Genomic DNA, 25,036 nt, shown 5'->3' with positions numbered 1-25,036 from the left:
TCTACCAATTTTCTAAGTTTATAAGATTAATATTTGAAATTTGTCCCTATTTCTGGGACTGTATACCCCCATTATTGGCTTCGTCCAGGTTTTTTGTGCTAAGGTTGACAGCTATGGTGAGAATTGAATTCACTGAATATGTTTGGGGGCTGTATTCTCTCGTTATTGGCTTTGTTCATGTGTTTTGTGCTAAGAGGTTGACAGCTATGATGAGAACTGACTTTACTAAATAGTAGCCATTTAAGTTTCAGTCTTCCTTTCTTTTAAGAAGACACCTGATTTGGCATAGTGGTATGTTGCTTTGACTGTTTTGCATGAGGTCCTGGGTTCAAGACATGTCAGTGAAATGTATGGTAGTAACACAGTATTTTATTCTAGCAATTTTCCAAGATTATACAAGCAATGTTTAAAATGTGTCCCTGGTTTTTGGGCTTTTGTCCCCCCCCCAATAAATTTTGGCTTTTTCCAGATTTCTTGTGCTGCAAAGTTGAAAGATACAGCTGAGTGTCTAGTGGATTTTACAAGGAGCTGAGAGCTGCAGGGGAGAGAAGGTTAGTGCTGCTTATGCTGAACCTGCTTGCCTTGTTAATAGCACAACAGGTAATGTGCTTGCTTTTGATGCAGAAGGCTGTGGGTTCTACTCCCATAGTATGTAGATACATTGCTGATACTGTACTGTATTGTGAAGGGGGTGGATGCTGCAGTCTTTTTTGGTGAAGATACCTAGTAATTATGAACCTGTTATCAGTTTGCCATCCACCCCCTATTGCAATATTACTAGCTTATCTTTTTGTAATTTAACACAGGCAATTTATTCCTCAAGGGCAACAGGTACTTTATTTGTAGATGAAACAATGAAATATAAAGTTGTTTGCTAGCAACAACCTCTTCATTAGTTACAGATCTCTTTAATGTGGAATTATTTAGATGACTTTGACTTCAGAGATTGTGCACATCTATTGATACTGGTGGATTGTAGAAGTTTGAGTAGACTTTTATGATGGAAATGTTCTGAATTGGGCAGTTTTGTCATTATTGGTGCATGCATTTTGTTTCATTGTTTACTAGAAAAATGTTCAAAACAATAAATGAAATTGCCCTCTAACAACTGTACTGTATTATGCAAGGAATATTATTGAATACAATCAGGAAGGTATATCAAAGAACACATGTATGTTTCATGTGCAAGGGGCCTATGATGTAAAAACGGCCCAAAGTTAATCTTTATCTGCCACTGGCAAAATATATTTTCTTTGAATATGGGTTTTAATGCTGTTTCACTGAATGTGAGTTTCAAGAGCAGATAAGTTTTAATACTAAGTATTTTCATTGTGGAACTGCATTGCTTTGTTTAGCAGATTGTCTATTAGTGTTTGTGTTGTAAAATGCAAAATAAAGCTTTCAAATGAAATCCAAATCATCACAGAAGTAAATCAGTATGCACATTACAGTGTTTATGGTAAATGGGGCAAAATAGCCAAGTAATGGGACATTGGAGTGGCTGCAGGGGGGAGGCTCCATGAGTTTGTGGGGGGGGGTGGCAAACTCAAAGACAGCCCTGGCTGAACTATACCTCTCAACTGTCCAGATTTTTGCAGAAAGAATACATTTTTGCTTCTTATTTTTGGTTTGTTCCTCATAAAATGTGTATTTTTCTGGCAAATCATTTAGGAATGACGTCACTAAATAATGACACATCCTTCATAGCCTTCAGAAAAATGCATGTTAAAGCAAGACCTGTTATTCTATCAACTGTCTTAAGTTCATACAAGAGGAATTTTTAGTACTGTTTGTATGTTCCCCTAATATATTTGGCTTTGTCCAGATTTCCTGCATTAAGAAGTTGAGATGTACGTACAAATAAATCGCTTTACAGAATTAGGAATATCCAAACCTCTCAACTGTCCCCGATTTTGGCTCAAAATGTTGCTCTCCCCCTAATAACCCCTCCACAAAATGGCAATTTTGGAAGAAAATGGAGGGTTTACAATTATAAATAACTGTAACGATCAGAGTTATAGAATACTTTTATTTCAGAAATGCATGTAGATTCTTTTATTTTGTCAGCTGCTTAAGTTAACAGTGCTAATATTAAAAAAGTGTCCCTTCTTTGACAGGTTCCCAGCTGTATTGTATGACAATTTAATATTTTTGCATCACATTTTTGGCCTGCATTTTTCATAAAATTGTGGTTTTCTGGCAAATTAGCAGCAAATCATTAAAGACTGAAGTTAGAAAATAATGACGGACATTTGAGTTTTAGATTTCATACCCTTCAGAAAATTCATACTAATGCAAGACCTACTACCATTCTATTATCTTTCTAAGTTTATAAGAGCAATATTTAAAATGTGTCCTTATTTTTGGGCTTTTGTCCCACTTCTATGTATGGCTTTGTCTAGATTTCTTGCTCTGAGGTTGAGAGGTATAAGAAATGTGTCAGAGCCATCACCATCAGCCAGAGACATTTCAAATTGTGACATGCTTGTTGCACCCCACTCCCTCATGTAGTGACTCTGCATGTGTCCAGAAAAGGCAAGGAGCAGTTATGCAGTGTAAGTGTACAGAGTATTCCCCCATCCAATGTAGACACCAGACCTCTCAACCAATTGGGGACAAATTTCAACAGAATCAGGGGCAAGTCAAGGAAAAATCAGGGACAACCAGGGACACTTTTATAATATTTGTGCTATTAACTTGAAACATTGACAGAATCAGAGCATATGAATTAATACACATTTTCTGAAGTAAAAGTAGTTTATAACTCCTAATTATTGTCATTATTCATTAAGTGTAGTTCACCACCTTTCCTCCAAAAGTCACTAGTTTTAGGAGGGATTAAGAGGGACAGGGTTAAAATTTGAGTCAAAATCGGGGACGTCCCTGAAAATCAGGGACAGTTGAGAGGTATGAACAACAGTGGCTTTTTATCTGTCCTTGATTTTGCAGAATGTTCTGGTTTTCTGTCATATTTTTATACCGTTGATTTATGCGTCTTATTATTTAGAAAATGCATGCTGTTGCAGTGCTCTGTTGCTCTGTGTTTAAGTAGCAATGCTTTAATGATCATCAGATAAGCTTGTCTGAGATTGTAAGATGCAAGTAAGCTTTAATAAGCATACTGTTAAAGAACTACCAACACTGAAAGTCTTTTTGTTGTTGCTATGCAGAGAATATAAACATAACTAGATAACATATAAGTCTTAGGTATTGAAATGCATATGACAGTATTTGTAATAAAGGACAGGATTACAGTATTTTCAGAAGCTCATTACATTTGTTGGAGACTTGCAGTCATATTTGCAGGCTTTACCCGTAAACTAAACAGAATGCCAATCTATCATGTGTGGTCCATAACCTATGCAGTAATCCTTTAAGCAATTTATCCTGAGCTTGTTTCTTGTTTGCTGTTCATTTTTTACTTTGGTCATTTTTTCCCCATGAAACAAGTAGATAGTTGCCAGGCAGCAGGTCTGTTTTGGATAAGAAACATTTTTACAAGTGAGGGTATCACAGAGATTGCTACTTTCAGCATGTTAGTACGTTTATAAAGCTGAATATAAATTATAATTAGAAATGCAGCGCAATGAGAAGTAGTTTGAGTTGAGTGCTGCTTGTTTTTTTTTTTTTTTTTTTTAATACTGGCAATCCAGTAATGTATTTAAAAAGTTATTTATTTTTTCATGCCTCACAACCTTTTTCTTTCCATCTAGATATTAAGTAAGCTGTCATGTAGTGAATGCACTGAAATACTTTTTTCTTCTACTCTTCATTTTGTCTTGATCAGACATTTGTAATGACGGTTTGGCATCCAGGGCAGCCATATTTAATTAAGTTCCAGTTATCGTGGTTTTGAGCATAGCCCTGCCCCTTTCTAGTTGACCACACCCCTTCCCATTGGCACCACCCATTCAGCTGTCTCCTGCAGCCCCTCTTTGATTTGAAGTCACAAGCCACCACTGGGAATAGCTATTGTATGTTTATGTGGTAGTGTGTGTATTTTAGGGTTAAGGTAAGGGTTAGGTAAGGGGGTAGATGTCTTTTTAGTGCGCATTTGTGCATCTTTATGTGTCTGAGTGTGGCTTGTCTAGTGGCAGTGTTGCGGGAAGTTTTTTTAAGCTAAGGTGTAGGGTTAGGGTTGGGGGAAGGAGCAGCCTCCCAGCCCACCTTACTAATGGGTGCTAAACCTTACCCTAAATTTTCTGTGAAAACATTTGCTCTAAACTCAATATTTCTAAAAAAGAATACTGACAACCAAGGAGGATTTCAGTGTTTTTTGAAAACATTAACTTCAAGGGTTTTTTTTTCATGGGGCAAACACCACAGCAGTCTTCAATGTAGGAGGGAAACATTCACTCCTCCAGAATTATATATACAAACTTCATGGTTGCACCAGTTCTAAGATTGGTGAACTCTCTCAAATCCAGGCAATCACTGCCAGTGCACACTGGTACATTGTATCGGCATTGGTTTACAATGAAAAACAATGACCTGCCATGTGCTGGAGAGATGTGTCTCTAGGATGCAGTGTTTAAACCATTCCATTGATGGAAATTATGTTCCACAGAGCATATTTGCTGATTGTATCTGTCATTACTTCTCATCTGGTGATTAAATGTAATACGACCAAATATTTTCATGCAAACACGTTATCAACCACTTGACCTTTAGGGCAACATATTTAGGTCAATTGTGTGTCACACAAGTGTCTATTTAAGCTATTTACATTGATCCATGCATATATGTAAGTATGTATACTTCGAATTTGTTATGGTTGAGACCATAAGATAGAAGTTTTGAAACTTCAAACTGTTTAAATGGAGATTGCCGTACTGCACGGAATGGGAAATGTACTGTTTTCCTCGCTGTAGTGTGATTTTGGAGTTGGTATATTTAATTAGCAGGGGGTGTGGGGGGTTTTATATTTTTTCCTTAACAGATTTGTTTATTTTTTAATTGAATTGTACAGGTTATAGGTCACATTAAAGGTGGGAAAAGTTTTTAAATGATTTATTGTGGCCTCATATTTTTATATCACAAAAACGTGGCATTTTAACAGAGGTGTGTACACTTTTTATATCCACTGTGTGTGTGTATATATATATATATATATATATATATATATATATATATATATATATATATATAAGCAGGTTCTAAATACAAAACACTTAATAAGAAAAGCTGATAGCATTAGAAGAAGTAAAAATGAGAAGAAATACAGGGTATGATGAAAGAGTACTCCAGTAGAAAATGCCAAAATCCAAGTAAATTTGCTTCATGTTTCCCAGCATTCTGACAGTTCAGTTGTGTAATTTATTAGTATTTTCCCAGGAAAATGGAAAAGACAGTGCCCCTGTTAATGATTAGAGTTTTTTGCTCTGGTTTACAATTGACTCTGTTTTGTGGGATGCATTTAATTAGATAATTGTTTAACAGAAGGTATCTGCAGAATGTAAGCGCAAATAGCAAAATGAATGCAAAAACATATCCTAAGCCACTGGTAGACCAAAATTGATGACATTTGTTATTATTTTTACTAAAGTTCTTTGCTCTTGTCTTATAGGTGCTGACTTCACCTAACCATTATTTAGCTAGTCCATGAGGTGTCGGAATGGAATTATTGGGCATAGTATAGAGTAAATACAGCCAGAGCACAGCACTGGAATATATATATATATATATATATATATATATATATATATATATATATATATATATATATAGTACCCCTATAAGTGTTCAACTCTGCAGTCTCTCCTTTTAAGAATTTACTTCTGAAAACTTCAGGAGACTGCCAAGTGCTCTGGCTAACAAACTCTGCAGATGACTGCAAATTGGGCATTGTAAAGTCACTCAACCTCTCCAAAATGAACTCCCCCCTTAGTAAACTCTTGTTATACTAAAACAGGCTCAGACTAAATGCTAAAAGGTGTAGCATATCACTTTTGGTAGACAGCCTGAACTCTCATTATATTGTATCGTGCACACCACTACAGAACAAAAGTGTAGTTGGGGTCCTAGGAACTTGGGTAAATATGTATTTCTATAGACCATCATGTGACAGTAGTTGTCAGGAAATCAGGAAAGGAGGTGCCACATGATGTATTGGCAAGGCACAAATGGCTCAGTAGCCCTGAAATATCCATGAATCTGTGAATCTCTGAAACAGTGATGTCATAACCCACTCCTGCTGCTGCTGTTGCCAGTGCAGAACAGTTACTCTGGTATTGCTCCAAAATGCAAATGTTAGCTAAATTTCCTACAAGAAAGTCCATTTGGTCTTGGTACTATAGCATGAAGGTGATAAGAACAAGTCCTTTATATATTGTAAATGGTCCCCTGAATGCAGGAATGGGCAATGTACTGCATACAATTTCAAAGCTTAGGGAGTTATATAACCCAGTCCTAATCACCAGGGAGCCTGGCTGCAATGCAATTGTTTACAGCTTGCTCTGTAGGACTTTACACTGCACCAGTGCAGGTCACAAAAAACATACTTAAAAATGCATATGCACATTCACACAAGACACCTTTTTGCAGTGGCAGTCAATTAAAGCCCATATAACAAAGACCAAAATGCTTCCAATAGACATATTTTTATATGTAGACCAAAGCACCCAGCACCTTTCATGCTGGGACTGCACACCCTGCACTCCATAATTAATATATATCTACATGCAGGTTCACAAAACAAGCGAGGTTAGCTATAAAAGCATTTCTTTGGAAGCCCATTTGGTATACTAGTCAAGACCAGACAGACTGTCAAAGAATCACACAAACAACCCTTCCATACATACATTTGATGAGATATACGCCCCAGCAGACAGTCATTATTATGCATGTGTGAGTGTGTGTGTGTGTGTGTGTGTGTGTGTGTGTGTGTGTGTGTGTGCTCATACATGTATTCATGTTTGCGTTTATGTATGTGTTTGCGTGTGTTCATGCATGTATTAGTTTGTGCGTTTGTATGTGCTCATACATTTAGTAGTATTTGTGTGTGTGTAACTGTGTGTGTGCTGATGCATGTATTAGTGTTTGTATGTGCGTGCGTATGTGTATATGTGTGTGTGTGTGTGTGCACTCATACATGTATTAGCATTTGTGTGTGTGTTTGTTTGTGTGTGTGTGTGTGTTTGCTCATGCATGTGTTAGTGTTTGTGTGTTTTTGGGTCCGTGCACATGTGTGAGTCCTTGAGTGTATGTGCCTGTATTTCTGTGAATATGTGGTATACAATTTATGTCCATAATATTCAGTTCACCATACACTGCCAGGACACACAGGTTGCCATACTTTCCACCCATAACAAAATCCCTGCTGTTTTTAAAAAAGCAAAGGGCAGTGGTGGGTGTACAACATGGGAACGTATGTGCCCCTCCCACACTCTGCATAGCTATTCACAGTCCCTCTGGTGTCTATAGACAGCAGAATGCGCTGCATTTGCAGCATAACCTTCATATATTTATAATAATTGACAGAGTGCATACAGTGCTTTTGATTTTGGTATGGTAGGCACAAGGCCAGTGTGCTGCATGTCATTATGCAACTGTAGCTACCCCACTATCGTCAAATACTCTGCATTTTGTGAGAGCATGTGTAGTGTGTGTGTGTGTGTGTGTGTGTGTGTGTGTGTGTGTGTGTGTGTGTGTGTGTGTGTGTGTGTGTGTGTGTGTGTGTGTGTGTGATGACTGAGTGTGTGTATGCGCATGTGTGTGTATATGGCTTTCTGACTATCTTCCCATCTTCTTCCCATCTTCTCATGGAGTGTGTCTGTATCACCCTTACTATTCTCGCATGCTAATAACAGCATACTACTGATACTGTGGCACTTTCATCCTGCAAATTAGCAAATTATAAACACATAGATATTATGCAAGTAAGAGGGCAAAGATTAATTACTTTTCAGACAAACATTCCTTTACCAGTACATTTTCACATTATATTCTGCTGGAAGTTTTATCTAACTGTACAAAGATGTTTACATGCCCCTTCACTGTAGGTTTTGATGTTTTATCGATTAAAATGATAGTCAAGTGCTACTGTGGATTAAAACATCAGCCACCTCAGCTGCAAAATCTCAGCTTTTTTTAGTTTTTATCTATGTGTTCACCTGCATATACCCTTGTCTATAGATTAAGTCTATGTGTGTAAAAGAGAGAGACAGTAGAAGCAACTGCAGCATTTGTGTTGTGTGGGAGATAAAACATATTTGCTGACAGAGATAGCCAGAATATTTAGAGAGGACCATACAAACGAAAAAGTTAAACTATTGTACTCAGGGCATGGTAATTCAAGGTGCAATCAATTAACCAGGAACCAGGACATGAACATAAAATAAATGTACAGCATGGAAAAAGTTAACCCAACACAACCAACATGACCACTGGATATTCCTCCACAGAAAATGTATTATTGTTTTAGTGCTTTTGTCAGGGTTGCATCAATGAGTTCATCAAAAACACTTCACAAAATTTTACACAGGTTAAAAAGCTTTTCAAAAGACATCATATGTTAAAAGACAACCAATCAATAATTACGCAATTAAAAAAAAATAAGTTAAAGTCACAGACCAAATGCTATGAAGCAGATGTCTTAAACACACATGCAAACCAAAAATACATATTATAAACCAAGGTATATTCACCAAGGTATATTACATAATCACAGTCAAAATAAAAAATTATAATAAGTAAAGTGAATAAACTCATACTTCTAAAGACTTTAATTAAAGAATGCAACTAATGGATACATTGTCATTCAAACCAGGGGCAGTGTGTGCATTTAGTTTCACTTGCCAAAGCAGCTCCTTATATTCTAACACAAGTTTCCAAGGACCCTCATGAAGATCTTTCCTTACCAAGTCAATACCCAAAAACATAAAGTGATGGTCGGGGAACTTAGGTGCTTAGCCAAGACATTGTTAATATTGTTTTTCCTAATATCTAGGGTGTCTTCATAAATCTGTTCATGAAACCTTTGATACCATTGATACAAGGACTGCCGAAGGTCCATTAGGAACCCATAGTGGCAGGTGGAGGATGGGTCACAGAACCCTTGTCGGTTTACGTGGAGAAACATCTGAGACCTGTGATCAGCCAGAATAAATTGGTCCTTAGGGACTCTAAGCAGTTCCTTATAAGATCTTTATGAATGTACAACACATATCTATGATTTAGATGTGGTGATTTTTGTTACATTTGATGTCCAATCACTTTTTACAGTTATCCCAAATGACCTAGGAGTGCAATATGTACATGAATATCTCACGGTCAGTAGTGACTTTAGACCAGTGCAAATGGACCTTGTCTGTCATTTCCCAGAGGTGATTTTAGAGAATAATCTTTTCACTTTTAATGATAGGATGTATATTCAAAAACATGGCGTGACAATGGGCACTTCATGTGCCAATAGTTATGCCAATATGTTTCTGGCACATTGGGAAAATACTGTGCTCTTTAGAAAGGATGAGTACAAGCAACATGTCATTTTTTATCAAAGTTTTGTCGATGACTTGTTTTTGTTATGGAAAGTAAGTCATGTTCAGTTATGTGAGTTTCATCAAATGATGAATAAACTCACTGAGTGTTTGAGACTCACTATCACATGGTCATACACACATATAGAGTATTTGGATCTCTATATAGAGAAGTTGGACAATCGCCTCATTAATACAGGGGTTTATCAGAAAATATGTTATAGGAATTCCCTATTAGCCAGATCAAGTATGCATCCTAGTCATATTTTTTGGAATCTGATAAAAGGCCAAGGTATGAGGGCATCTAGGCTGAACCCCCTGTATGAAGGGTTCCAGAGTGAAATGAAAAATCTGGAATCCAGATTAATAAGGAGAGGATATAAACAGAGTGAGATTGAGAAGAACTTGTCAGGGATTGGCACACTAAGGGAGGATGCAGAGGCACCATATTTTGGGTCATGTAAGGAAGTCATCAGAACAGTGGATAAGTACCATCAGTAATAATTACCTTAAGATACCTCTTTTCTTTACCAATGATAATAAGGACTTGGTTGAGCTTTTTAGTAAGAATTGGTCTATTTTGAAAGTTGACACAGGGATCAGTGAGATGGTAGGTGAAAAAAGATTCCTGTATAAAAATAGGAAGAACTTAAAAAGACTCCTCTGTTATGATAAGGGGATCAATGAATTTAAACATGAAGTATGTTTTACACTACCCTGTGGAAAATGTAATTTTTGCTCGTTGATCAATACATCGAACATATTTTATCATCCTGACCTTCAGAGGGAGTTTGTGTTCCATGCCACAGCCTCTTGTATGACATCGAATGTGGTATATTTAGTGGAATGTGAAGCCTGTTGCTCATTTTATGTTGGTAAGACCAATAGGGTCCTCAGAGACAGGATAAGAGAACACATGTACAACGTTAAGAAAAAGACAGAGCACAATGCACTTTCCAAACATATTATGCAGACTGGGGATACACACAGGTTTAGTTTTAGGGTATTAGAGGTCATTGCACCACACATTAGAGAAGGTGACATCAGGAATCATAATGAATATAAGGAAATGAATTGGATCATTATCCTTAGAGCTGATAGGGGGAGGGAGTTGAATGAAAGAGCATCTATTAAACCCCTCCTCAAAAAATGGAGGGTACAGAAATGAGATGGGCATGTATTTACCCATACATTATATATATATATATATATATATATATATATATATATATATATATATATATCTATACATGTATTATTTGTATATATATATATATATATATATATATATATATATTTTAGAGCATTTTTGCTCGAGTAATTTCTTCTCATACAGGAACACATTATCAACTAAATGTTCAGTTAATTTATCTACCACAGTTTCTGGAAACTTGGCAGCAATAGAATGTTGTGTATTTTTAAACCTATCACGTAGCTCGAGTTCTTCAGGTAAAAAGAAATAATTTAAGAGTTTCATGTATTTAACACTCACCTCAAGGTAGAGTTGCTGCCATTTGCACAAAAGATCAGAGTACATAGAGCCAGTCGTGGGCATCTACAGCACTCGTAAACCTCTTGGTACAATTTTACGATGAATGCAGACTTCAAAATGTTTCCTTTAAGTCTGTAATCTCTTAAATTTAAGAAAATCATTTTCTAAGCATTCAAACTGCTCCATCAGCTCATTCAGCATTTCCGTTGACACTCCAGTCTCTTCTTCATTACTGCTCACCTCAAACGTCAACGGGTTACACTCACCAGAAACACATTGTAGGAACCTATTCAGGTCTCCTATACGTTGCGAACGATTTTCCAAGTTATAAGGCAGTTCAACGCTTAATGGATTTGACTCAGCCATGTCACGCTGGTCACAAATAAAGTAAATTATAAAAAACAATGAAACAAATCTGACCACGCAATAAATGCTCCTATTACTTAACAAAACACTGTATAATAAAAGAAAAAAGTATAGGAGCAATCCAAGGCTGATAAAATGTGTCAACATATAAAAATAGCAGTTCAAAACACTATGCCAAGTTGAAAGTTCCTTCTGATATAAATCCATGCAAAAACTTTGTAAACCACTGGGTTTATTGATAGCAAAGAACAAATAGGTAAGCGCTTTTACCCTTCTGGGCTTCCTCAGACCTTTAAACAATTTAATTCAAAACAAAGGTCAATATATACTAAATTAAAAATATGACATCACGATAATATAGCCTTAAAAATAGGATGCTTACTGTCAGATAAACTTGCATGTTTTGTTATTTAGAAGCTATATTATATACATGAATTTTATATACAGTTAATTATGTGTATCTTCATGTTTTATACTTTTATTTTGGAGATATTTATTAGTTAACTAATATATGTTTTTAGTGCAATAGTTTTTTAAATTTAGTATATACTGACCTTTGTTTTGAAGGAAATTGTTTAAAAGTTTGTGGAAGCCCAGAAGGGTGAACTGCTATTTTTATATATCTACTAAACAGGTTGCTTGACTTTGATATATTTGTTCATCAGACACCAATCTAGCCAATCTCACAAACTGACCTTTAATAACAGCTTTCTTTAGGTGCACTGGGTGGTTACTAATAAAGTGCAAGATGCTGTTACAATAAGTAGGTTTTCTATAAAGGTTACTGTTGCATCTACCCAAATTAACATCTTTGGTAATGTCCACATCCAGGTAATGGATTTTCTCTTCATGAAAAGAGTGGGTAAACTTTAAAAAAGAGGTGGTGTTGTTTAACTGGGAAACAAACAACTCAAAATCACTGGATGAAAATTTCCAAATAAAAAAAAAGATCATCCAGGTACCTTAAGTAAAATTCCCAAGGAGGTGGTGTAAATTGTTCAAAAATAAATTTTGTTTCCCAGTAGAACATAATAATGTTTGCAAAAATGGGGGCACAGGTTGACCCCATCACAACACATTTCCTTTGCAGAAGGTATTGGCTGTCAAGGTACACAAAGTTGTATTTTGGAACCAACTTCATTAGGGTAACAAGGACACTTACCTCATTGTTACTCAACAGGGTAGATTCAAATTAAAAATTCCTGAAACCACTGTAAACCAATAATGTGGGGGATTACGTTGAATAAATTAATAACATCAACTGTTGCAAATGCAAATTCTTTAACAAATTTAACCTTCCTTAGTTTCAACAAAAAATCCCAAGAATCGCAACGTATATGACACCAGGTCTATATTATAACATCGAAGTTCTCTAACATCGAATGTTATAATATTGAACCCGTAATGTCGAACGCTGAAAACAGCGAAGGTGCAGGACATCAAATTCTTTCCCAGGGAAAGAATTTGGTGGGCCATTGCTGTGGCTTTGCTGTTTTCAGCATTCGATATGTTGGAGCGTTACGGGTCGGGTTCAGGTAAGTGTGCAATTGTGAGTAGGTTAAGGTTAGGGGCGGGTTAGGTGAGTTAGGGTTAGGGAGTGGGTCAGGTAAGTGTGCGGTTGTGTGGACATTAGTATTAGAGTGCAGGTTCAGGTAAGTGTGCGATTGTGTGTAGGTTAGGGGGCAGGTTAGGTGAGTTAGGGTTAGGGTGCAGGTCAGGTAAGTGTGCGATTGTGTGTAGGTTACGGTTAGGGGGCGGGTTAGGTGAGTTAGGGTTAGAACGCAGGTGAGGTGAGTGTGCGATAGTGACGGATCTTGGGGTTAGGGTTGGGTTAAGGTAAGTGGATAGCTAGTACTGTATGGAAAGTTTAGTTTAGGTGTAGGATTGTAAGTGTATGTTTGTGGATGACTGTTTTTTGTGTGTGTTTGTGCTGTGTGTATGTTTCTCAGAATAGCAATTTTTTTCCCTGGGAAAAAAATCACTATTCTGATTGTTCGATGTTTTCACACTTTGGTGTTTAGGGTTCGATATAATAACATTCAATGTTAGAGAACCTCGATGTTATGATATAGACCCTATGACACCACCCATCTAGTACTTTCTTCAATTTAACATCAATGTATTTAGTTATTGGGTGGATTTTACACTTAGCGGCATTGACTATAGATCTCATTGTGAGATCAATGAGATTCTTGTGGGTTTTAGGCAGTCCAAATATAGAAGGGATCACCAGGTACTGACAGTGTAAGAACAACCATTCATCATAATTTATCTGCCCCTGGTCTAATAGGTCTTGGAGGGTCAAGCTGATCTTTGAATAATAAGTGTTTATATAATTGATGTCTCCTCATTGTAATCACTATCAAACAAAAAAAAAATGCATCTTGTCTAGATAGGAAACATTATCCATAACTACCACCCCACTTCCCTTATCAGGCTTTATCACCCTAATACTTTTGTTGGTGGCTAACATTTTCAAAAATCTAAATTCTAATAAAGACAAATTTGAATCCATATAGGTTTCAAAGTTCTAATATTAAACTCACACATTTTTTTCAAAAAGTATCAGGGGTAGTGCAAGTGGGGGGTTAAAAGTGCTACTTCTCTTCATGATATCAAGATCATGTTTCATCAATGTGTCCTTAAAATACATTTTCAAGTTAAGTTTCCTCAAATAAACTTTTAAAATCTATTAAACATCTTTCAACAGTTGTAGATGTTCCACGGACAAAGTTGAAACCCTTGGAAAGCAAATTGGTATGCTCCATCCCTAACGTGTAACCACTAAAATTATAGACTTTGAAGTCACCCTTAGAGTTATAAATAATAAGGGGTAAAGCATTGTCATAAATTGAATTAGAATCTTTAACTGTATTTACATCATAATCAGAACTATAACCACTAACATGCATGGTAGTGTTAACATTAGGATAACTAAAAAACTCATTGTTACTGTTGCATTCAGTGTTAAAAACATCAACATTCCCAAAGAAACTGTTGTTTTCAATGGTATCCATAGTATCGGTATTCAAGTAGTTCAAAGTTGATATTAACGGTTCAAAACAAATAAAAGTGCTGCCTGCATTATTTTTAGCCGTTACTGCATCATTACCCAAAATATTGACATTCATATCTAGCGAGGGAATCTCCATAAGTGAATCTTTTACAAACTCATTGCCATTTTCAACAGGACATGAAACACTGTGGCATTAAACATATACCCACAGAACCTCATACCTCTGCCATTGTAAAATTCACAAGTCTTATCAAAAGTAGGTGAAAATGCATTAAAATCAAAAAAGTCACAGTTGTCCATAGAGGTAGAAAGAATAGAATGTCTCGCTTCCACTTGCTGTAAGGTACAAGTAACTTTTTGCCATTTAATTGTACCCTCGTAAGCAGCATTAGGTGGGGCACAAATCAGACAACAGCAATACCCCTTCCCCCTACCATTACATAAATCAAAAGCAGTCATACTAGAATTGTTTGAAAAAGTGTCAAAGTCAGTGGTAGCCGTGGAAGCGGAGAATACAGACCATCTCACCTCCACTTGCTGAATTGTGCTGGTTTCCTCCTGCCGTTCTGCTGTACAGTGTAAAAATTCCCATTTCTCTGGTTCTATTGTCCATAGCATTGTGACGCCATTTTCTTTATCCTCTCCAATCTCCACAAAACCTCTTCCTGTAAGGGTGGATGTGCTCGATCCACCTCCTGTCGAAAAAGGGGATTCTCACTAACTTTATCTTGGTTAGGGCAGCCAGCTTCCACCAATGAGTATATCTTAGGATAGGCAACACCTTTATCATAGTCTAATCGATCCTGGTTAAGCTTTTTTTTCTTTCCGGGTTTTAATAGCAGAGATAATCCTGTCCACTTTAGAAAAAGCATTTGTATAACTGGTGGAATAGTTGTCAAAAGGTAGATTTTGCGTACTCACCGAATTGAGTTCAGCTGCTTCCTGAATAAGTTTATCAGTAGCCTTTTGGCTGTGTTTAATGAGTAGTTCAAGGAGCTCACAACCTTACCTGTCATATAAATTAATTAATTCCTGGCAGAATTGCAAATTATTTGCTATTCCATAGGAATCTTGGTTTGCCTAAGCCCCTTAGGAATTCTGTTTACTCTGATACTCTCCATGAAATAACAATTCTCATTACTTTACCAGTACATTTTCACATTTTATTCTACTGGAAGTTTTATCTAACTGTACAAAGACATTTACATGCCCTTTCACTGCAGCTTTTGATGTTTTGTCGATTAAGATGATAGAGGATGTCAAGTGCTACTGTGGATTAAAACATCAGCCACCTCAGCTACGAAATCTCAGCTTTTTTAGTTTTTATCTATGTGTTCACCTGCATATACCCTTGTCTATAGATTAAGTCTATGTATGTAAAAAAGAGAGACAATAGAAGCAACTGCAGCATTTGTGTTGTGTGGGAGATAAAACATATTTGCTGACAGAGATAGCCAGAATATTTAGAGAGGAAGATGGGATATGACACCATACAAACGAAAAAGTTAAACTATTGTACTCAGGGCATGGTAATTCAAGGTACATCTATACAATGAAAGATGCAGCACTTTGAGAAATGTTGAAGAAATTATTCCTGTAAATTTTAGCAATCTATTAATAGAAATATTAATTAATTTAACTGTGGAATGTTTTAACCTTCTGCAAGTTGTTGCATAAATATATTCTTTGATTTATGTGCAAGCTCATTGTATTTATTTATTTTTCATTCATTTTTATTTAACATTTGTTTACTGGAAAAGTCCAACTTGAAACAAAGCCAATGTTCACTAGATGCCCAGGGAGAAACACTCCAGATGCATGCCTTTATAATGTGGGAGGAAACCAGAGCACCCAGAGGAAACCCACACAGACGCAAGGAAGACATGCAGACTCCGCACAGAAGGCACCCCAGCCAAGAATAAAATGGGAGAACCTCTTGCTGTGAACTGACAATGCAACCGCTGCACTACTGCACGGTCACTGTTTTGAATTAGGATAGTCAGGTAGACACCCATTATGCATGTGTCTGTGTCCACTGGTGATTAGCAGCTGCTTGCACCATTACCCAGATGTCTGTTTTCAGTGGTGAACAGCAGCTGCGTGTACCATTTCACACACATCAGTGTTCACTGCTGAAAAGCAGATGCTTGGTGATTAAGTTTAGAATTATGAGTTATGCAATTCAGTGCATACATGATGCAGCTTATTCACATTTCAGCACTGTAGCAACTAGTCCATAGTGTCAACAGAAAGTGAAGATCATTTTTTGCACTTCTGTTCTCTACTCTAGCATCCTTTAACTAAATGATGAAAAAAGTAGGACTGGAAAAATTATGAAAATATTTGCAAATAAACATTTAGATTTTAAGGGTCATAGGTGTTATGATAGTTGTTGCTGCCTTGCAGTTCTTGGCTCTCTGGTTTAGTTCTTGGCTTGGATGTCATTTTTGTAGAGACTACATATGCTTGTGTCTACAGAAATTTTCACAGGGTGGAGTGGTTTCCTTACACTTTAAAAACACATGCTGTTAGTTGAACTGGTGATCCTCTATCCTGCATTTAGGTATGAAAACAGTCTGAGAGTGAGTGTGTGTAAATGAGTGTCCTTTAGTGGACTAGCATCCCATCAAGAACTGGTTCTCTGCCTTATACCTGTTACTCTTTCAAGACCGATTCTGACTCCCCTGGATAGGATGAATAAGGTAAGAAATGTAAGGTATGAAACAATGATAATATTATAGAGAAGTCACTTAAGGACAAAGTTAAAAGAACTCAACTAATTTTACTGGAAACAAAGACTCAAGCAAACATGCTTAGTTTATATGACAAAATAAATTACACTTAGCTATTGAAAGAATTATGAAAAAGAAAAAAACCCAGTGTAAAAAACGGAACAGGGAGTCCAAGAGAAAGCACTGGTCCACAGAATCGATGATGTTGTCTTAACGCAACTTTATTAAAAACAGAAAACGTTTTCGCTACCACCACTGTAGTAGCTTCCTCAGAGTTAATACATATAAAATTACAGAATTCTAGTTTAAATATAAGAAATGGCACCAAATTCAATTGTAATGAGTCAACTACTAAGAGGTATAACGTCATTAATTGTTGTTCAGAAGATGGCGCTAGTAATTACGCTAAACTATGTGCAAGCAAACATCTAGTCAGTTAACAAATCAAACCATCCAAAAGAAACTCATATAAAATGCAAAAACAAAATCAAATTGTCAGCGAGACTCATGGCAAACACTGTCTAATAGTGAAAACCACAATGACACTATACAAGCAGTCAAAGTGTGGTAGCCCGTAACTCTAAAGGTTACCCTGATCTAAAGTGTTATACCAAGACAGTTTATGTCACTGTTCTCTCAAAAATTAATGATAGTCTTTTCTACAATATATTAACAGAAGTAATATTTCTATAAAATTATAAAAAACATCCTTATGACAGAAAAAATTTTTCTAATACAAATTGTCTTTCCTTAAAACATATTGACAGCAAGTTTCTTCTATGAAGTCAGTGAATCAATCATGCGAAATATTGACTTCTATTGTTGCTTCCTTTCAAAAAACTAATAAAGTGCCAAAATCTTTAATTTATGTACCAGATTGTAAGTTAATAGTAAAATGGAACAAATATGCTTCATGCACAAACTGCAGTAAGTAAAGCAGTTTAAACTGCTAAAACTAAACTCGCTAGCAAGGCGGAACTAGTGAAGCGGGCTGATGTGAAGCAAATAAACGTACTATGAAGTACGGAGACAACAATGTTGCTGTATTCGACAAATTCCTAAAAAATACCCCTAGAATAACCCCTATAAAAACAATGTGTATAGCAGTATACACATTGTGAACAATTGCCATGTAGATGTATGCTAACCAAATAGCAAATATAAAATATATAGAAAATGTAAGAATGTGAGAAACAATGTCGTGCAATGTGCACTGAAAAACTGGCAATTGATGTAAATGTAAAAACTAAGCCCGAGGGCATGGGTTAGTAGTTGTAGAACCCTGAGATGTGTATAAAATTATATGTATGTGTTATGGCTCCAAGTGTATAAATGAAAAACCAAAGAATAAACTCCAGAACGTGACCTAATACAAAAAGGTCAACATATACTAAAATGTTGAACCCGCTGAGAGGATGTGGTATATACTAATATCTCAATGTATTAGTACAAAAATTGAACAGAGTTGTGGACCAAGTGACATTAGTAAAGCAGAATAATAGAGACGAAGAAATCTATGTCACCAAGTCAAACCCCTTAAAAATGATAATATTAGTGAACATTAATCACAATCCAGGACGAAGAAGGAACATCTATCTTAAATAGCTTTTAAATTTTAAAAGGCAGGAAATATTGCAATTTTCATTCAAACCTGGTGGATGGAATGCGTTAAGTTTTATCTGCCATTCCAATTCCTTGGTTTCCAGGAGAATGGATGCAGGACCGCCTCTGATGTTGTAAGGGACATGGTCAATGGCAGTAAATAAAAAGCTGTGACCCTTATTGTGCATTATGTGTTTTGAAAGTGCATTGTCTTCCTTGCCTTTCTTAATAGCATACATATGCTGATAAATTCTTTCTTTAAATTCACGTTCAGTTTTGCCAATATAATATGCTGAGCAGCAGACACAAGTAGCCAGATAGACTATAAACTTCGTGTTGCAGTTAACTTTGTAATGAATACTAAGCTTTCTACCATTCAATTGAGAAGAGTTACCAGTTTTAAGGCACCTACACCAATTACAGTGACCACAAGTGTATGTCCCTTTCTGACGAGTAAAAAGATCAAGTTGCTTATTCCTCTCTAATAAAGCTTTTAAATTCTTGCCTCTCCTATAGACAATGAGGGTTTTTTCTCCCAATGTTTCAAGTAGCAGACTATTACCCGTAATGAAATGCCAGTTTTTAAACATTATGGAACTAATATATTTAGAATCCATGCTAAATGTTGTTATAAAACTGGAAGAGTACTCATTTTTCATTTTTTCTTCTACTTGTTGTGGGAAAACAGTCAAATCAGTTGTTGACATTGATTCTATTACTGGGGGTTCACTGCTAAATAGTATATTAGTGTTATGAAGTAAGGGTTTGTAAAAACCACTTAGTCTCTTATTCTTGACTTCTAATGTTAGCTCTTGGATTAAAGGCTCTGGGTAATCACGACTGCAAAACATTTCAAAAAGAAATGAGCACTCACTGTTAAAGTAAGTTTCAGTGCTACACATTCTAGCTGCTCTGATGAGCTGGCCTTTAACTATCGATCTTTTTTGCTTATGCGGTGTTGACTTGAAAAATGAAGGAGTGAATTACAATAAGTAGATTTTCTGTGGATGGTAGAAGAAAGTAATCCAGTCGAATTGTTTTTTTCAAGTCTAACGTCTAAGTAGTCAATAGATTGTGTTGAAAAGTGATATGTGAATTTGAAAAAGGTCGTGGTGCTGTTCATATACTCAATGAGTGACACAGCATCCTGTTCAGAGCCACTAAAAAGGATGAAAATATCATCCAGGTATCTGGTATAATATATTAACTGATGTGCTGCATGAGGGCTTTGGAAAATGAATTTTTTCTCCCAATAGGCAACTACCATGTTAGCCACGGTTGTGCCGCAAGGTGAACCCATTGCTATGCCTTGAGTTTGTAGAAAATATTGTTTTTCAAAAATGAAAAAATTAGATGTTAAAATAATCTCTAATAGTTCTGTAACTGTATCAATGCCAATTTTAGGTGCTCCTAAATCAGAGAGCATGATGCCAATCCATTCTGTTGCCTCTTGGTGTGGGATGGAAGTATATAGGTCCACCACGTCTATGGTGAGAAAATTGAAATCAGAAGTCAAGTTTAGATGGTTAATGTCTGAGAGGAAAGACCATGAATCCTTACAAATACCAGGGATCAATTTAAGATATTTTGCCAATATACTATCCACCAAACGAGCACAAGGGTGCGTCATAGAGGACCTACCGTCTATGAGGGCTCTGATTGGTGGATCATGTAGGTTCTTGTGAATTTTTGGAATTCCAAAAATAATGGGCGTTTTTGGTGTAATTATATCTATGAAGTGATAGACTTCGTTGTTAATGTTCCCTGAGAGGAAAAGGTCCCTAAAATAGCCTCTGTTTCTTGAAAAAGTAATATTCATCTCATTAAGGGAAGAGGGTCTGTATGCTGGACTATCAAGGATACGTGTCATTCTTGCCGAGTAGTCTAGATTATCAAAAATTACCAGCCCACCTCCTTTGTCCGGTTTAAGTACCCTCACTGGGATGTTACAAAGTTCCCTCAGTAATGTTTGTTGCCCCTTAGTGATGTTAAACTTCTGATTCTTAGCTAAGGTCTTATAGTGTGCTTCAAAATATCTTAAGTCAAATTCACAAGCTCTTTCAAATAAGGCCAAGTCAGGATGTGAAGGAGGGTTATAAACACTCAAAAGTTTTAAATTATCTAGCTCATGTTGCATAGGAGCAGAGAACAGTAGTCCCAAATTAAGTTTACGAGTGTAATATTTTAAATCAATGATAGTCTCAGTTTATGTCACTGTTCTCTCCAAAAATTAATGATAGTCTTTTCTACAATATATTAACAGAAGTAATATTTCTATAAAATTATAAAAAACATCCTTATGACAGAAAAAATTTTTCTAATACAAATTGTCTTTCCTTAAAACATATTGACAGCAAGTTTCTTCTATGAAGTCAGTGAATCAATCATGCGAAATATTGACTTCTATTGCCCCTACAGGGCTAATTAATGATGCTTCTTTTTTATCTGATTTAAAAAGCCTTTTTGACCAACAAGGCTTTCAACTCTTAGAACTAATAATAAAGTATTATTCAACCTATATTTCCTCTCTGACTTCTGAAATTAATGAGCTAGACAATTTAATTAAAATTGACTTGGATTTTACAAGATATAAATATGATTACACTCGCATCTTTAACAGCATAGATGCACTTCTAACTAAAGTGAAATGAAACAAGACAAAAAAACTTAATCGGGATAGACTAGCCTATCAACAGAACAAGGCCTATGAGAAATTGACTATCCCTTATGGTAATTTAGGCCAACATGGAGGACAACAGACTTCTCATGACAGTAGTCCTGACGTTGACCTAGACCAGAACCACCAAATGGTCTCATCACAAGAACCACCAGTACCTGACATAGGACCAAGACGTAGTAACAGAATTCGAGCCAACAGGAACAACTCTAACCAGAACTTTAATAACACCTCACAGCAATATGGTCCTGCTCAATCTTCTCAGGGCTATAGTAATAACACCACAGGTTTTTTAGGCCAATGTTACAACAATCGCCAACAAGGCCAGAGGAACACAAACTGGAACAACCATTGACTTCAACGTTGAACAATGTTCCTGTACTAGTTCCTACTGACTGTCCTACTATCTTGGCCAATACCAAAGGTGACTTCTACATTTATAATTTTTCTAAATTCACGATTGAGCAAGAACTTATTGACTTATTAGCACTGGGTAACACTTTTGTACCAAACTGTCATTTCAATTTGACTGAGACTATCATTGATTTAAAATATTACACTCGTAAACTTAATTTGGGACTACTGTTCTCTGCTCCTATGCAACATGAGCTACATAATTTAAAACTTTTGAGTGTCTATAACCCTCCTTTACATCCTGACTTGGCCTTATTTGAAAGAGCTTGTGAATTTGACTTAAGATATTTTGAAGCACACTATAAGACCTTAGCTAAGAATCAGAAGTTTAACATCACTAAGGGGCAACAAACATTACTGAGGGAACTTTGTAACATCCCAGTGAGGGTACTTAAACCGGACAAAGGAGGTGGGCTGGTAATTTTTGATAATCTAGACTACTCGGCAAGAATGACACGTATCCTTGATAGTCCAGCATACAGACCCTCTTCCCTTAATGAGATGAATATTACTTTTTCAAGAAACAGAGGCTATTTTAGGGACCTTTTCCTCTCAGGGAACATTAACAACGAAGTCTATCACTTCATAGATATAATTACACCAAAAACGCCCATTATGTTTGGAATTCCAAAAATTCACAAGAACCTACATGATCTACCAATCAGAGCCCTCATAGACGGTAGGTCCTCCACCCTTGTGCTCGTTTGGTGGATAGTATCTTGGCAAAATATCTTAAATTGATCCCTGGTATTTGTAAGGATTCATGGTCTTTCCTCTCAGACATTAACCATCTAAACTTGACTTCTGATTTCAATTTTCTCACCATAGACGTGGTGGACCTATATACTTCCATCCCACACCAAGAGGCAACAGAATGGATTGGCATCATGCTCTCTGATTTAGGAGCACCTAAAATTGACATTGATACAGTTACAGAACTATTAGAGATTATTTTAACATCTAATTTTTTCATTTTTGAAAAACAATATTTTCTACAAACTCAAGGCATAGCAATGGTTTCACCTTGCGGCACAACCGTGGCTAACATGGTAGTTGCCTATTGGGAGAAAAAATTCATTTTCCAAAGCCCTCATGCAGCACATCAGTTAATATATTATACCAGATACCTGGATGATATTTTCATCCTTTTTAGTGGCTCTGAACAGGATGCTGTGTCACTCATTGAGTATATGAACAGCACCACAACCTTTTTCAAATTCACATATCACTTTTCAACACAATCTATTGACTACTTAGACGTTAGACTTGAAAAAAACAATTCGACTGGATTACTTTCTTCTACCATCCACAGAAAATCTACTTATTGTAATTCACTCCTTCATTTTTCAAGTCAACACCCGTACAAGCAAAAAAGATCGATAGTTAAAGGCCAGCTCATCAGAGCAGCTAGAATGTGTAGCACTGAAACTTACTTTAACAGTGAGTGCTCATTTCTTTTTGAAATGTTTTGCAGTCGTGATTACCCAGAGCCTTTAATCCAAGAGCTAACATTAGAAGTCAAGAATAAGAGACTAAGTGGTTTTTACAAACCCTTACTTCATAACACTAATATACTATTTAGCAGTGAACCCCCAGTGATAGAATCAATGTCAACAACTGATTTGACTGTTTTCCCACAACAAGTAGAAGAAAAAATGAAAAATGAGTACTCTTCCAGTTTTATAACAACATTTAGCATGGATTCTAAATATATTAGTTCCATAATGTTTAAAAACTGGCATTTCATTACGGGTAATAGTCTGCTACTTGAAAAATTGGGAGAAAAACCCCTCATTGTCTATAGGAGAGGCAAGAATTTAAAAGCTTTATTAGAGAGGAATAAGCAACTTGATCTTTTTACTCGTCAGAAAGGGACATACACTTGTGGTCACTGTAATTGGTGTAGGTGCCTTAAAACTGGTAACTCTTCTCAATTGAATGGTAGAAAGCTTAGTATTCATTACAAAGTTAACTGCAACACGAAGTTTATAGTCTATCTGGCTACTTGTGTCTGCTGCTCAGCATATTATATTGGCAAAACTGAGCGTAAATTTAAAGAAAGAATTTATCAGCATATGTATGCTATTAAGAAAGGCAAGGAAGACAATGCACTTTCAAAACACATAATGCACAATAAGGGTCACAGCTTTTTATTTACTGCCATTGACCATGTCCCTTACAACATCAGAGGCGGTCCTGCATCCATTCTCCTGGAAACCAAGGAATTGGAATGGCAGATAAAACTTAACGCATTCCATCCACCAGGTTTGAATGAAAATTGCAATATTTCCTGCCTTTTAAAATTTAAAAGCTATTTAAGATAGATGTTCCTTCTTCGTCCTGGATTGTGATTAATGTTCACTAATATTATCATTTTTAAGGGGTTTGACTTGGTGACATAGATTTCTTCGTCTCTATTATTCTGCTTTACTAATGTCACTTGGTCCACAACTCTGTTCAATTTTTGTACTAATACATTGAGATATTAGTATATACCACATCCTCTCAGCGGGTTCAACATTTTAGTATATGTTGACCTTTTTGTATTAGGTCACGTTCTGGAGTTTATTCTTTGGTTTTTCATTTATACACTTGGAGCCATAACACATACATATAATTTTATACACATCTCAGGGTTCTACAACTACTAACCCATGCCCTCGGGCTTAGTTTTTACATTTACATCAATTGCCAGTTTTTCAGTGCACATTGCACGACATTGTTTCTCACATTCTTACATTTTCTATATATTTTATATTTGCTATTTGGTTAGCATACACCTACATGGCAATTGTTCACAATGTGTATACTGCTATACACATTGTTTTTATAGGGGTTATTCTAGGGGTATTTTTTAGGAATTTGTCGAATACAGCAACATTGTTGTCTCCGTACTTCATAGTACGTTTATTTGCTTCACATCAGCCCGCTTCACTAGTTCCGCCTTGCTAGCGAGTTTAATTTTAGCAGTTTAAACTGCTTTACTTACTGCAGTTTGTGCATGAAGCATATTTGTTCCATTTTACTATTAACTTACAATCTGGTACATAAATTAAAGATTTTGGCACTTTATTAGTTTTTTGAAAGGAAGCAACAATAGAAGTCAATATTTCGCATGATTGATTCACTGACTTCATAGAAGAAACTTGCTGTCAATATGTTTTAAGGAAAGACAATTTGTATTAGAAAAATTTTTTCTGTCATAAGGATGTTTTTTATAATTTTATAGAAATATTACTTCTGTTAATATATTGTAGAAAA

Source organism: Protopterus annectens, chromosome 10.part0 (genome assembly GCF_019279795.1).
Source record: "Protopterus annectens isolate FY-2018-M chromosome 10.part0, PAN1.0, whole genome shotgun sequence".
Classification (NCBI taxonomy): Eukaryota; Metazoa; Chordata; order Ceratodontiformes; family Protopteridae; genus Protopterus; species Protopterus annectens.
The sequence above is the reverse complement of the archived record's forward strand: the minus strand, read 5'-3'. Positions refer to the sequence as shown.